This window comes from Triticum aestivum, chromosome 3A (assembly GCF_018294505.1).
Source record: "Triticum aestivum cultivar Chinese Spring chromosome 3A, IWGSC CS RefSeq v2.1, whole genome shotgun sequence".
NCBI classification, from domain to species: Eukaryota; Viridiplantae; Streptophyta; class Magnoliopsida; order Poales; family Poaceae; genus Triticum; species Triticum aestivum.
The window spans coordinates 25,784,165-25,798,069 of NC_057800.1; the positions used below are offsets into that span (position 1 = coordinate 25,784,165).

The following is a 13,905-nucleotide window of genomic DNA, read 5'->3' on the forward strand; positions in this document are numbered from 1 at the left end:
TTCAAAATTATACTCGGTGAATATTTGTAGTTATTTACATCAGCTTTGATTCCGTTTTTTTCCTTTGTTGTATGTTCAATCGGAATGGGTGCTCTTTTTATTTGTAGGAAAACACATTGAGTGATTGTCATGTCATTTTCAACATTATAGGATTGCATAGATGTTGATTCTGTACAGAACAATCATAAGGTTCTTTACATAAAGTTGGAGTGGATTGAAATGTTCCTACGAAGTCTAGTACAGATAACTTGTATGGAAAATTCATGTATATTGCAGTCCTAAAAATTGAAAATCATTCAAAAATCCTTTGGAAAAATGCTTTTGAATCAAAGTCAACATCTCCATACATCGGTGACGAGTAGCATGACACGACAAAGTCAACTGCTGCTGCTGCAGGCAGGCAGGCTTCGTCCATCCGGTATCCAGTCGAAGCTCCTTATCGCCATAGATCTCATCTCAACATCCTCGGACCTCTCTCGTCCACCGCTGCGGCCGCCGCCCTGCACCCATAGACGTCGTGGGCGCAGCGTCCTGGCTTGTCCAGGTCGTGCTGGAGAAGCTCGTCAGCAACGGCATGGACGCCGCCTGGGCCGCGGCGCGCGTGGCCGACCCCAACCCCAACCCCGGAGGTGACATCCACCGGCTCCGCTCCCGCCTGCAAGGCCTTCACCTCGTCCTCTCCACCGCCCGGGAGCGCGTGCCCAGGGCGCGCAGCGAGGCCCTGCTCGGCTCCCTGCGCCGCCTCCACGGGCTCGCCAGTGACGCCGACAACCTGCTCGACGAAATGCTCTACCACCAGATCCACCGCCAGCTCCATCCGGATGTGGGGAGCGACACTTCCTCGTCGTCGTCGGTCGTCCAGTCGGTGGTCTCCATGATATGTGGCGCTAAAAGGGCACGCATGGGGGGAGGGGGGACGAGGATGCCACCGCTACAGTTCGGATTGATGAGATCTTGAAGCAAATGTGTGAAGCTGGAGATGACGTTCGTGAGGCGCTCAAGATGGAAAAGCTTGACGCTGTTGTCACCTACGCAGGTCTGAATGCTGGTATGGATCACCGCAGCCCAACAACAGCTTTTGTTACAAAGCCGAAGATATTTGGGAGAGATGCTGTGAAGGAGCGCATTGTGCAGACGCTGATGAGTGCTGAGGCTTGTGGTGTTGATTGTTGGGGCTGGAAAGCAACAATGCGCTGCACAAATTCACCGACACGGCAAATATACACACTACATAGCCCTCTCCATTTGTGATGAACTTTTAGGACAGCTTCAACCAACAAGTAAGCAGCGGAATAACACAAATAACATGCACATGTGACACATGATTTAACGTGGAAAAACATTCTCAACTTGAGGAGTAAAAAATCATGGCTGTGGACCGACCGGTCCACGCAACTTCACTATGAGAATGATAAGTACAAAGTTTGCTCTAGAACCTCCAGAGATTTACAACACACTCTTCAGTTGCCAACCGGCAACAACAACAACAATCACAAGAGGCAAGATTTCAGCAAAGCAGAGTTTACACAGCTTGTGTACCCTTCAGTGTTTTGCAAACTGCTCTTAAACCGCTGAACCAAACCAAATTTGGCAGACAAGTAGACACATGAGTTTTTGACATTCCCTCCAAATTTGAGCTCAATCGGACATCATTTGCCTACCCAAACTGTTCGTCTCCCAAAACTACTCTGTTCTGAAACTGCAGCAGTCAGAGCTGGCAAAACCACTCTCAAATCTGACGCTCCGCTGACCCAATCCTCAAACCAGCTAACCAGATCGAAGTACTCAAAATAAGGAACGAGCTCACCAAGTTTGGGGTCGATCCAAGCACGTTTGAGCCTCCAATCACCAGCTTGAACACTGTCTAGTCAGATGCAGCAAATCTGGACAGAGCCTCTGCTTCTTCTTCTTTCTCTCTCTCAGGTTGTGTTTTCTCTTATGTGCTCCCACTCTCACTCTCACACGAATGGCAGCCACCACCAGCAGGGGTGGAGTGGCTAGGGGTTTCTCCTTGCTTCACTTCACTTGGAAGCACTCTCAACCGTTGGATGCAGCAAGGATCAACGGCTGACATGTGTTGGACTTATGGGCTGATGTTGGGCTGCCAACACACCTCCATGTGGAGGGACTTAGCCCAACAAACTCCCCCTCCCGACATCATGGAGGGTCTCACTGCCTTCCAGCAGCCATGCCAGCGAGCCGGCGGCATACTTCAAGTTTCTTCTTTGTCACCACTTTAGTCAACATATCAGCCCCATTGTCATCGGTGTAAACCTTCTCAAGTTGCATTTTCTTGAAATACAACACATCTTGAATCCAATGATAACGGACCTCTATATGCTTAGACCTTGAATGAAAGCTTGCATTCTTACTTAAGTGGATAGCACTTTGGTTGTCACAAAACAACACATAATTGTCTTGCTTAAAACCAAGCTCACAAGCCAACCGTTTCAGCCACAATAGCTCTTTGCTCGCCTCTGTTACTATAATGAATTTAGCTTCAGTTGTATTCAGTGCCACACACTTTTGCAGCCTGCTTTGCCATGACACCGCTCCCCCTGCATAGGTAACCAAGTAACCTGAAGTAGACTTTCTTCTGTCAACATCTCCAGCAATGTCAGAATCTGAAAAGGTAACCAGCTTGGCTTCATCACCACCAAAGCAAAGTTTCGGATTTGTGCTGCCCCGGAGATATCTCAAAATCCACTTCACGGCTTTCCAATGAGGTCTTCCTGGATTGGACATAAATCTGCACAGAATACTAACCGCATGAGCAATGTCAGGCCTTGTACATACCATAGCATACATCAAACTCCCAACCGCTGAAGCATAAGGAACATGATGCATTTCCTTTTTCTTCTCATTAGTGGTAGGACATTGCTTTCTGCTCAACTTGAAATGGGTTGCTAGTAGATAACTCACAACTTTAGCATTTTTCATCCTAAACTTCTGAAGTACCTTCTCAATATACTTCTCTTGAGACAAGTACAACTTGTTGCAATTTCTGTCTCGCTCAATTCTCATCCCGAGAATGTTCTTTATTGGACCTAAGTCTTTCATAGCAAAACATTTGCTCAACTCCTTTTTCAACTTAGCAATCCTAGAGACATTCTTGCCAACAATCAGGATATCATCAACATTGAGCAATAATATGATGAAATCATCACCTGAGAACCTCTGAATAAACACACAATGGTCTGAGCTGCACTTCTTGTAGCCTTGCTCCCCCATGACAGTTTCAAACGTCATGTACCATTGTCTTGGTGCTTGTTTCAGACCATAGAGACTTTTCTTCAGCTTGCTATGGGGACGAGGATGCCACCGCTACAGTTCGGATTGATGAGATCTTGAAGCAAATGTGTGAAGCTAGAGATGACGTTCGTGAGACGCTCAAGATGGAGAAGCTGGACGCTGTTGTCACCTACGGAGGTCTGAATGCTGGTATGGATCACCGCAGCCCAACAACAGCTTTTGTTACAGAGCCGAAGATATTTGGGAGAGATGCTGTGAAGGAGCGCATTGTGCAGACGCTGATGAGTGCTGAGGCTTGTGGTGTCGATTGTTGGCGCTGGAAAGCAACAATGCGCTGCACAAATTCATTGACACGGCAAATATACACACTACATAGCCCTCTCCACTTGTGATGAACTTTTAGGACAGCTTCAACCAACAAGTAAGTAGCGGAATAATACAAATAACATGCACATGTGACACATGATTTAACGTGGAAAAACCTCCTCAACTTGAGGAGTAAAAAATCACGGCTGTGGACCGACCGGTCCACGCAACTTCACTATAAGAATGATAAGTACAAAGTCTGCTCTAGAACCTCCAGAGATTTACAACACACTATTCAGTTGGCAACCTGCAATAGCAACAACAGCCACAAGAGGCAAGATTTCAGCAAAGCAGAGTTTACACAGCTTCTGTACCCTTAAGTGTTTTGCAAACTGCTCTTAAACCGCTGAACCAAACCAAATTTGGCAGACAAGTAGACACATGAGTTCTTGACATCCCCTCCAAAATTTAGCTCAATCGGACATCATTTGCCTACCCAAACTGTTCGTCTCCCAAAACTACTCTGTTCTGAAACTGCAGCAGTCAGAGCTGGCAAAACCACTCTCAAATCTGATGCTCCACTGACCCAATCCTCAAACCAGCTAACCAGATCGAAGTACTCAAAATAAGGAACGAGCTCACCAAGTTTGGGGTCGATCCAAGCACGTTTGAGCCTCCAATCACCAGCTTGAACACTGTCTAGTCAGATGCAGCAAATCTGGACAGAGCCTCTGCTTCTTCTTCTTCCTCTCTCTCAGGTTGTGTTTTCCCTTATGTGCTCTCACTCTCACTCTCACACGAATGGCAGCCACCACCAACAGGGGTGGAGTGGCTAGGGTTTTCTCCTTGCTTCACTTCACTTGGAAGCACTCTCAACCATTGGATGTAGCGAGGATCAACGGCTGACATGTGTTGGACTTATGGGCTGATGTTGGGCTGCCAACACACCTCCATGTGGAGGGACTTAGCCCAACAAACTCCCCCTCCCGACATCATGGAGGGTCTCACTGCCTTCCGACAGCAATGCCAGCGAGCCGGCGGCATACTTCAAGTTTCTTCCTTGTCACCGCTTTAGTCAACATATCAGCCCCATTGTCATCGGTGTGAACCTTCTCAAGTTGCATTTTCTTGGAATACAACACATCTCGAATCCAATGATAACGGACCTCTATATGCTTAGACCTTGAATGAAAGCTTGCATTCTTACTTAAGTGGATAGCACTTTGGTTGTCACAAAACAACACATATTGTCTTGCTTAAAATCAAGCTCACAAGCCAACCGTTTTAGCCACAATAGCTCTTTGCTCGCCTCTGTTACTGCAATGAATTCAGCTTCAGTTGTATTCAGTGCCACACACTTTTGCAGCCTGTTTTTCCATGACACCGCTCCCCCTGCATAGGTAACCAAGTAACCTGAAGTAGACTTTCCTTCTGTCAACATCTCCAGCCATGTCAGAATCTGAAAAGGCAACCAGCTTGGCTTCACCACCACCAAAGCAAAGTTTCGGATTTGTGTTGCCCCGGAGATATCTCAAAATCCACTTCACGGCTTCCCAATAAGGTCTTCCTGGATTGGACATAAATCTGCACACAGTACTAACCGCATGAGCAATGTCAGGCCTTGTACATACCATAGCATACATCAAACTTCCGACCGCTGAAGCATAAGGAACATGATGCATTTCCTTTTTCTTCTCATCAGTGGTAGAACATTGCTTTCTGCTCAACTTGAAATGGGCTGCTAGTGGACAACTCACAACTTTAGCATTTTCCATCCTAAACTTCTGAAATACCTTCTCAATATACTTCTCTTGAGACAAGTACAACTTGTTGCAATTTCTGTCTCACTCAATTCTCATCCCGAGAATGTTCTTTGCTGGACCTAAGTCTTTTATAGCAAAACATTTGCTCAACTCCTTCTTCAACTTAGCAATCCTAGAGACATTCTTGCCAACAATCAGGATATCATCAACATAGAGCAATAATATGATGAAATCATCACCTGAGAACCTCTGAATAAACACACAATGGTCTGAGCTACACTTCTTGTAGCCTTGCTCCCCCATGACAGTTTCAAACTTCATGTACCATTGTCTTGGTGCTTGTTTCAGGCCATAGAGACTTTTCTTCAGCTTGCACACATAGTCTTCTTTGCCTTTCACAAGAAACCCCTTAGGTTGCTCCATGTATATTTCTCCCTCCAACTCACCATGAAGGAATGCAGTCTTCACATCCATTTGCTCAACCTCCAAGTTGAGACTTGCTGCCATGCCAAGGATTACTCTTATGGATGTCATCTTCACAACCGGAGAAAAGATCTCATCATAGTCAATGCCTTTTCTCTGGCCGAATCCTTTTACAACTAGCCTGGCCTTGTACATTGGATGCGATGTGTGCTCTTCTTGTTTGATTATGTAGACCCACTTGTTCTTCAAAATTTTCTTGCCCTTGGGCAACTTCACCAACTCATAAGTATGATTCTTATGCAAGGAATCCATCTCTTCTTGCATAGCATTTTCCCACTCCTTCTTGTTCTCATCTTCCATTGCATCTGCAAAGCATTCAGGTTCTAAACCGTCAGATAATAACACCTCGTATTGATCTGAGGGATAACTGCTGGAAGGAATTCGACCCCTGTTGGATCTTCTGAGTGGAGCAACTGGTGGACTTTCTGGTGCTGGTGCTTCCTGCTGATCCGGATCATCAACTTCAGCATCATACTCTTGCTGCTCCTGGGGAGCATCTTCTTCACCTGCACCACCATGTACATCATCTTGTACATCTTCTGCATCTGCTTCAACTTGCACGGGAGCTGGAGCTGTAGGAACTGGGTCAGAATCAATCATGTCTTGCTGCTGCTGAGGAGGAACCTGCCCCTTCGTCTTCACAATATCCTTAATTGTTTGGTCTTCAACAAACACAACATCACGACTTCTCACAACTTTCCTTGCTATAGGGTCAAACAGCTTGTAGCCAAACTCATCAGCATCATAGCCAAGAAAGATACACTGTCGTGTCTTCGAATCAAGCTTTGACCTTTTATCTTGAGGAATATAAACAAAGGCCTTGCACCCAAAAATCTTTAGGTGGTCATATGAGACGTCCTTGTCACACCAGACCATGTTAGGAACATCTCCCTGCAAAGGATAACTTGGTGAGAGATTAATAAGATAAACTGCAGTCATCAAAGCCTCACCCCAAAAGTGTTTGCGTAGCTTTGCACTTGACAACAAGCATCTAACTCTCTCCACAATTGTCCTGTTCATCCTCTCAGCAAGACCATTCAGCTGTGGTGTCTTCGAGGGAGTAAATTGATGCCTAATACCTTGCTGCTTGCAATATGCATCAAATGGCCCAATATACTCTCCTCCATTATCAGTGCGAATGCACTTGATCTTCTTCTTAGTTTCTCTCTCAACCGAGGCTTGGAATTGCTTGAATACACCTAGTACTTGATCTTTGGTCCTCAAAGTGAAGGCCCAAACTTTCCTGGAAAAGTCATCAATAAAAGTCACAAAGTACTTAGCACCACCAAGAGATCTTACCGACATTTTGCAAACATCGGAATGTATCAAGTCCAGCTTCTCGGGCTTCTTGTGAGGAGGTAGAGTCTTGAAGGCAACTCGGTGTTGCTTCCCTGCTAGACAATCTGAACATTTCTTGATGTGAACTCCTTTCACACCCTTCAACAATTTTTCTTCACTAGCACTGTCATCCCCTTCTCACTCATGTGCCCAAGTCTCTTGTGCCATAGAGCACAATGATCATCCTTCTCTAGTGCATTGACAGAAGCACTAAAGAGCTTAGCATGAACATGATACAACACTGAGACCATTTTACCTCTTGCAACAATCATGTTGCCTTTGGTGAGCTTGTACTGCCCTTTTCCAAAACTGCTCAAGTAATCATCTCCATCAAGCAAACCAACTGAAATAATATTGAGACGAAGTGCCTCAACATGCCTCACAGATTTGAGGACTAACCTTGTACCATTTGCGGTCTCCAAATGCACATCTCCTTTTCCAATGATGGCTGCTCTATCATTGTTCCCCATCTTCACAACACCAAAATCACCGGATATATAGTTAGTGAAGAGCTCTCTGCGAGATGTAGCATGAATGGTAGCACCGCAGTCCGGTATCCAAATCATCTCGTCACCATCCACAAGGTTGACGGTTTCATCAGAAACAACATTGATCTTCTCCTCAGCACTGGAACCAAATCTGACCTCGTTTTGTTCATGCATAAAAAGTATGATGTCCTCCTCTACTGCAGTAACTCGGTTGCCCTCTGTGTCACTATCACTGTCAACTTGCTTCTGATCTTGCTTCTTCTTTTTCTTTTTGTCTTTCTTCCACTTGTCACATTGCCACTTAATGTGGCCCTTCTGATGGCAGTGATGGCACTCATAATCAGCATACTTACGTTTTGATTTGCTCCTACCTCTTTCTGCCCCTTTACCTGGACCTCTGCTCTTACTTCTCCCCCTGGACTGAGTGACCAGCACCTCTGAATGTGAGGAAGAACTAGCTTCAGCCACCTTTCTGGACTCTTCATTTAGTACTCTGGTTTTCACAAGATTCCAAGTGACAACTCCATTAGGTGCTGAATTGCAAACCGTGACCTTAAAGGTCTCCCAGCTGTCTGGTAATGAGCGTAGTAGCAGCAAAGCTCTCACTTCATCTTCAAATATTATTCCCATTGAAGAAAGCTAATTTATAATTCCTTGGAATGTATTCACATGATCTGCAATTAGAGTGCCCTCTTTGTACCTCAAGCACATCAATTGTTTGATCAAGAACATCTTGTTTGTACCTTCTTTTCGGGCAAACAACTCTTCCAATTTCTAGCATAAGGTGCGTGCATGTGTCTCATCAATGATATGGTTCAAAACATTGTCATCGACCCATTGCCGAATGAACCCACAAGCTTGGCAATGAAGTACCTTCCACTGACATTCCTCAATGCCCTCCGGCATCTCACTGGAGAACACTGGCTTCCAGTATTCTTTCACATACAACAAGTCCTCCATCTTGCCCATCCATGCTTGATAATTTGTACCATTCAAAGATATTATCCTGCTGGTATTCACTTCCATCTTTCACCACAAGAAACTCAGCAATTTGCACAAGCAAACCAAGGCTCTGATACCACTTTGTTGGGGCTAGAAAGCAACAATGCGCTGCAAAAATTCACCGACACGGCAAATATGCACACTACACAGCCCCTCCACTTGTGATGAACTTTGAGGATAGCTTCAACCAACAAGTAAGCAGCGGAATAACATAAACAACATGCACATGTGACATAGGATTTAACGTGGAAAAACCTCCTCAACTTGAGGAGTAAAAAAACCACGGCTGTGGACCGACCGGTCCACGCAACTTCACTATGAGAATGATGAGTACAAAGTATGCTCTAGAACCTCTAGAGAGATTTACAACACACTCTCCACGTTGCCAACCGGCAACAGCAACAACAACCACAAGAGGCAAGATTTCAGCAAAGCAGAGTTTACACAGCTTCTGTACCCTTCAGTGTTTTGCAAACTGCTCTTAAACCGCTGAACCAAACAGCACCAAATTTGGCAGACAAGTAGACACATGAGTTCTTGACATCCCCTCCAAATGTCAGCTCAATCGGACATCATTTGCCTACACAAACTATTCGTCTTCCAAAACTACTCTGTTCTGAAACTGCAGCAGTCAGAGCTGGCAAAACCACTCTCAAAACTGATGCTCCACTGACCCAATCCTCAAACCAGCTAACCAGATCGAAGTACTGATATGGCCGCAACTGCTGTTAGCATTGATGATCGCGAAATAGTACCGCATGTCAGTGGGTTAGAGGAATTATTTTCTATTAAAATAAAACAGGACATTGTTTTGTTTGATCTTTGCGCCAACGAGAAGGAAGAGAAGTCTCTGGACGTGCATGTATTAAAGGAGAGTAATTACATGCAAGGTGAAGAGGTAAATCAAGACGTGACATCTACATGCAACATTGATCAAGCAAGGTCTGGCAAGGAAACAGAAACACTCTCCAAATTTTGGAAAGCTAATGGAGCCTACGTACATACATGGGAGTATAGGATCTGTGATCTATTTGACCCAGCCAATAAAATCAAAGAAAGGAATTTGTTTTTATTCTTGCCACTTCCACATAAAAAGAAGGTCCCTCAATCTGGCAAGACTTGGAGGTTGCTAGTACGTGATTTGCTTTCATTAAAGGATACGGGCTGGGGTCCACCTCAGATTATCATATATGCCGAGATGTAAAAGGCAATTTAATTAGAGATAAGAGTTTGACTTGTTTACGTACACTAGTTTTATTGTTTGTCGGTCAAGTTAAAAGGGTCGGCTATACTAGTATAAATAGCTATAGTACGGTCAATGTAAAGGAGGTTATTTAATAAAATAGACACGATGTGTTTTCAAGGGTAAACACCCGTATCAAGTTTTAGAGGGATCTTTAGAAAACCTCTGTGTTGCGATTTCTTTGTAGAAATTGTTTTTGCGCGTGAGTATCATCGTCGAGATTGATTTTCTCGTGCTGGGCCGTAAGGTTCAAACCCTCTATTTTTCGTGCATATCGCGTGCACGGGTGAGAGGCTACTGCTGCTGAAGGTGGAGTGTCGTGAAAGGTTGGGCCGCAACAACAGACCGGATCTCGCCAACGGGGTTCGGTCTACATCAAGTGGTATTCAGAGCAAAGGGTGTTCACGACACAATATTTTTCTTCGAGTTACTATTGAAGTTTTTTTATCATGAGAAAAGATTGTAGCTCGCAAATGATGATGGCGGTCGAGAAGGATCCCTTGCGTTCCTTGCCTTGGTACCAATGCTTTACGCGTGTGCGCGTCGGGCCGACGAGTTGTGCAACATTGATGAATTGCTACTCTAGTATGAATATGGTGAGTCAGACTATGGTTGATGCTTTGAACTTGTCATTGATTGAACATCCAGAACCGTATGAGCTTTGGTGGAAGGACAAGTTTGTCAAGATCATGCATCGCGTTGAGGTACGGTTTATTCTATGTGGATATGATGATATGGTCGTGTGTGATGTGCTTTCTACGCACATACATACATGTTCAATACTGCTAGGAAAACCATGGACAGATAAAAGACAGTTGACATATCATTCGGTTGGCGAATTTTCTTTTGTTCGTGGAGGACAATACATAGCACTTGATTCGTACACATTGGAGAAGTATATGGCTGATCGCAAGAAGCGGGACATTGCTCAAGCTGCATCTGAAGTAAAGAAGAAGAAGGTTGAAGTCGCTGAAAATTTTCCAAGCATCGTTCAAACTGCAAATACAAATATTGTTGAAGAGATAGATTCGAAATCGAGGACGGTTTCGTTTCAAGGAGGAGAGGATGATATGGCCGCAACTGATGTTAGCGTTGATGATCGCAAAATAGTACCGCATGTCAGTTGGTTAGAGGAATTATTTTCTATTAAAATAAAACAGGACATTGTTTTGTTTGATCTTTGCGCCAACGAGAAGGAAGAGAAGTCTCTGGACGTGCATGTATTAAAGGAGAGTAATTACATGCAAGGTGAAGAGGTAAATCAAGACGTGACATCTACATGCAACATTGATCAAGCAAGGTCTGGCAAGGAAACAGAAACACTCTCCAAATTTTGGAAAGCTAATGGAGCCTACGTACATACATGGGAGTATAGGATCTGTGATCTATTTGACCCAGCCAATAAAATCAAAGAAAGGAATTTGTTTTTATTCTTGCCACTTCCACGTAAAAAGAAGGTCCCTCAATCTGGCAAGACTTGGAGGTTGCTAGTACGTGATTTGCTTTCATTAAAGGATACGGGCTGGGGTCCACCTTAGATTATCATATATGCCGAGATGTAAAAGGCAGTTTAATTAGAGATAAGAGTTTGACTTGTTTACGTACACTAGTTTTATTGTTTGTCGGTCAAGTTAAAAGGGTCGGCTATACTAGTATAAATAGCCATAGTACGGTCAATGTAAATGAGGTTATTTGATAAAATAGACACGATGTGTTTTCAAGGGTAAACACCCGTATCAAGTTTTAGAGGGATCTTTAGAAAACCTCTGTGTTGCGATTTCTTTGTAGAAATTGTTTTTGCGCGTGAGTATCATCGTCGAGATTGATTTTCTCGTGCTGGGCCGTAAGGTTCAAACCCTCTATTTTTTGTGCATATCGCGTGCATGGGTGAGAGGCTACTGCTGCTGAAGGTGGAGTGTCGTGAAAGGTCGGGCCGCAACAATAGACCGGATCTCGCCAACGGGGTTCGGTCTACATCAAGTACTCAAAGTAAGGAACAAGCTCACCAATTTTGGGGTCGATCCAAGCACGTTTGAGCCTCCAATCACCAGGTTGAACAGTGTCTAGTCAGATGCAGCAAATCTGGACAGAGCCTCTGCTTCTTTTTCTTCCTCTCTCTCAGGCTGTGTTTTCTCTTGTGTGCTCTCACTCTCATTCTCACACGAATGGCAGCCACCACCAGCAGGGGTGGAGTGGCTAGGGTTTCCTCCTTGCTTCACTTCACTTGGAAGCACTCTTAACCGTCGGATGCAGCGAGGATCAACAACTGACATGTGTTGGACTTATGGGCTGATGTTGGGCTGCCAACACACCTCCATGTGGAGGGACTTAGCCCAACATCAATTTGTCAGTCCTTCCAATTGTTGGCAATGGCGGTGTTGGGAAAACTACCCGAGCACAACTCGTTTACAACGACGCGAGAGTGAAAGGCTGCTTCAGCAAGCGCATATGGATCTCGGTGTCTGCCAACTTTGAAGAAGTAAGGCTCACTCGTGAGATGCTGGACTGCGTGTCAACTGGTGTGAGCAAGCATGAGGGAGTCACAAACCTGAATAAACTCCAAGAGATTCTTGATGAGGATTTGAAGTCGAAGCGCCTACTCCTTGTTTTGGATGATATGTGGGAGGACAGTGATAAAAGTCGCTGGGACAAGCTATTAGCACCACTAAGATGTTCAATGAATGGCAATGTAATCTTGGTGACAACTAGAAATCACTCTGTCGTAAAAATGATTTCTACTGTGGACCCTATCCATTTAGTGTTGGGCTAAGTCCCTCCACATGGAGGTGTGTTGGCAGCCCAACATCAGCCCACATAAGTCCAACACATGTCAGTCGTTGATCCTCGGTGCATCCAACGGTTGAGAGTGCTTCCAAGGGAAGTGAAGTAAGGAGAAAACCCTAGCCACCCCATCCCTTGCTGGTGGTGGCTGCCATTCGTGATAGTGTCAGAGAGTACAAACAAGAGAAACCACAACCTGAGAGAGAGGAAGAAGAAGAAGCAAATGTTCTGTCCAGATTTGCTGCATCTGACTAGACAGTGTTCAAGCTGGTGATTGGAGGCTCAAACGTGCCTGGATCGACCCCAAACTTGGTGAGCTCATTCCTTACTTTGACTACTTCGATCTGGTTAGCTGGTTTGAGGATTGGGTCAGTGGAGCATCAGATTTGAGAGTGGGTTTGTCAGCTCTGATTGCTGTAGTTTCAGAACAAAGTAGGTTTGGGAGACGAACAGTTTGGGTTGGCAAATGATGTCCGATTAAGCTGAAATTTGGTGGGGATGTCAAGAACTCATGTGTCTACTTGTCTGCCAAATTTGGTGCTGTTTGGTTTAGCGGTTTAAGAGCAGTTCGCAAAACACTGAAGGGTACAGAAGCTGTGTAAACTCTGCTTTGCTGAAATCTTACTTCTTGTGGTTGTTGTTGCTGTTGCCGGTTGGCAACGTGGAGAGTGTGTTGTAAATCTCTCTAGAGGTTCTAGAGAAGACTTTGTACTCATCATTCTCATAGTGAAGTTGCATGGACCGGTCGGTCCACAGCCATGGTTTTTTACCCCTCAAGTTGAGGAGGTTTTTCCACATTAAATCATGTGTCACATGTGCATATTGTTTGTGTTATTCCGCTGCTTACTTGTTGGTTGAAGCTGTTATCAAAATTCATCACAAGTGGAGGGGGCTATGTAGTGTGCATATTTGCCGTGTCGGTGAATTTGTGCAGCGCATTGTTGCTTTCCAGCCCCAACAAAGTGGTATCAGAGCCTTGGTTTGCTTGTGCAAATTTCTGAGTTTCTTGTGGTGAAAGATGGAAGTGAATACCAGAAGGATAATATCCTTGAATGGTACAAATTATCAAGCATGGAAGGGCAAGATGGATGACTTATTGTATGTGAAAGAATACTGGAAGCCAGTGTTCTCCACTGAGATGCCGGAGGGCATTGAGGAAGGTCAGTGGAAGGTACTTCATCGCCAAGCTCGTGGGTTCATTCGGCAATGGGTCGATGATAATGTTTTGAACCATATCATTGATGAGACA

General features: G+C 44.8%; 1 pseudogene; it reads left to right on the forward strand.

The window, feature by feature from the left end:
• The first annotated feature begins 387 nt into the window (after positions 1-387).
• LOC123056664 (putative disease resistance protein RGA1) overlaps positions 388-13,905 on the forward strand; it is a 36,822-nt pseudogene continuing 23,304 nt past the window's right edge.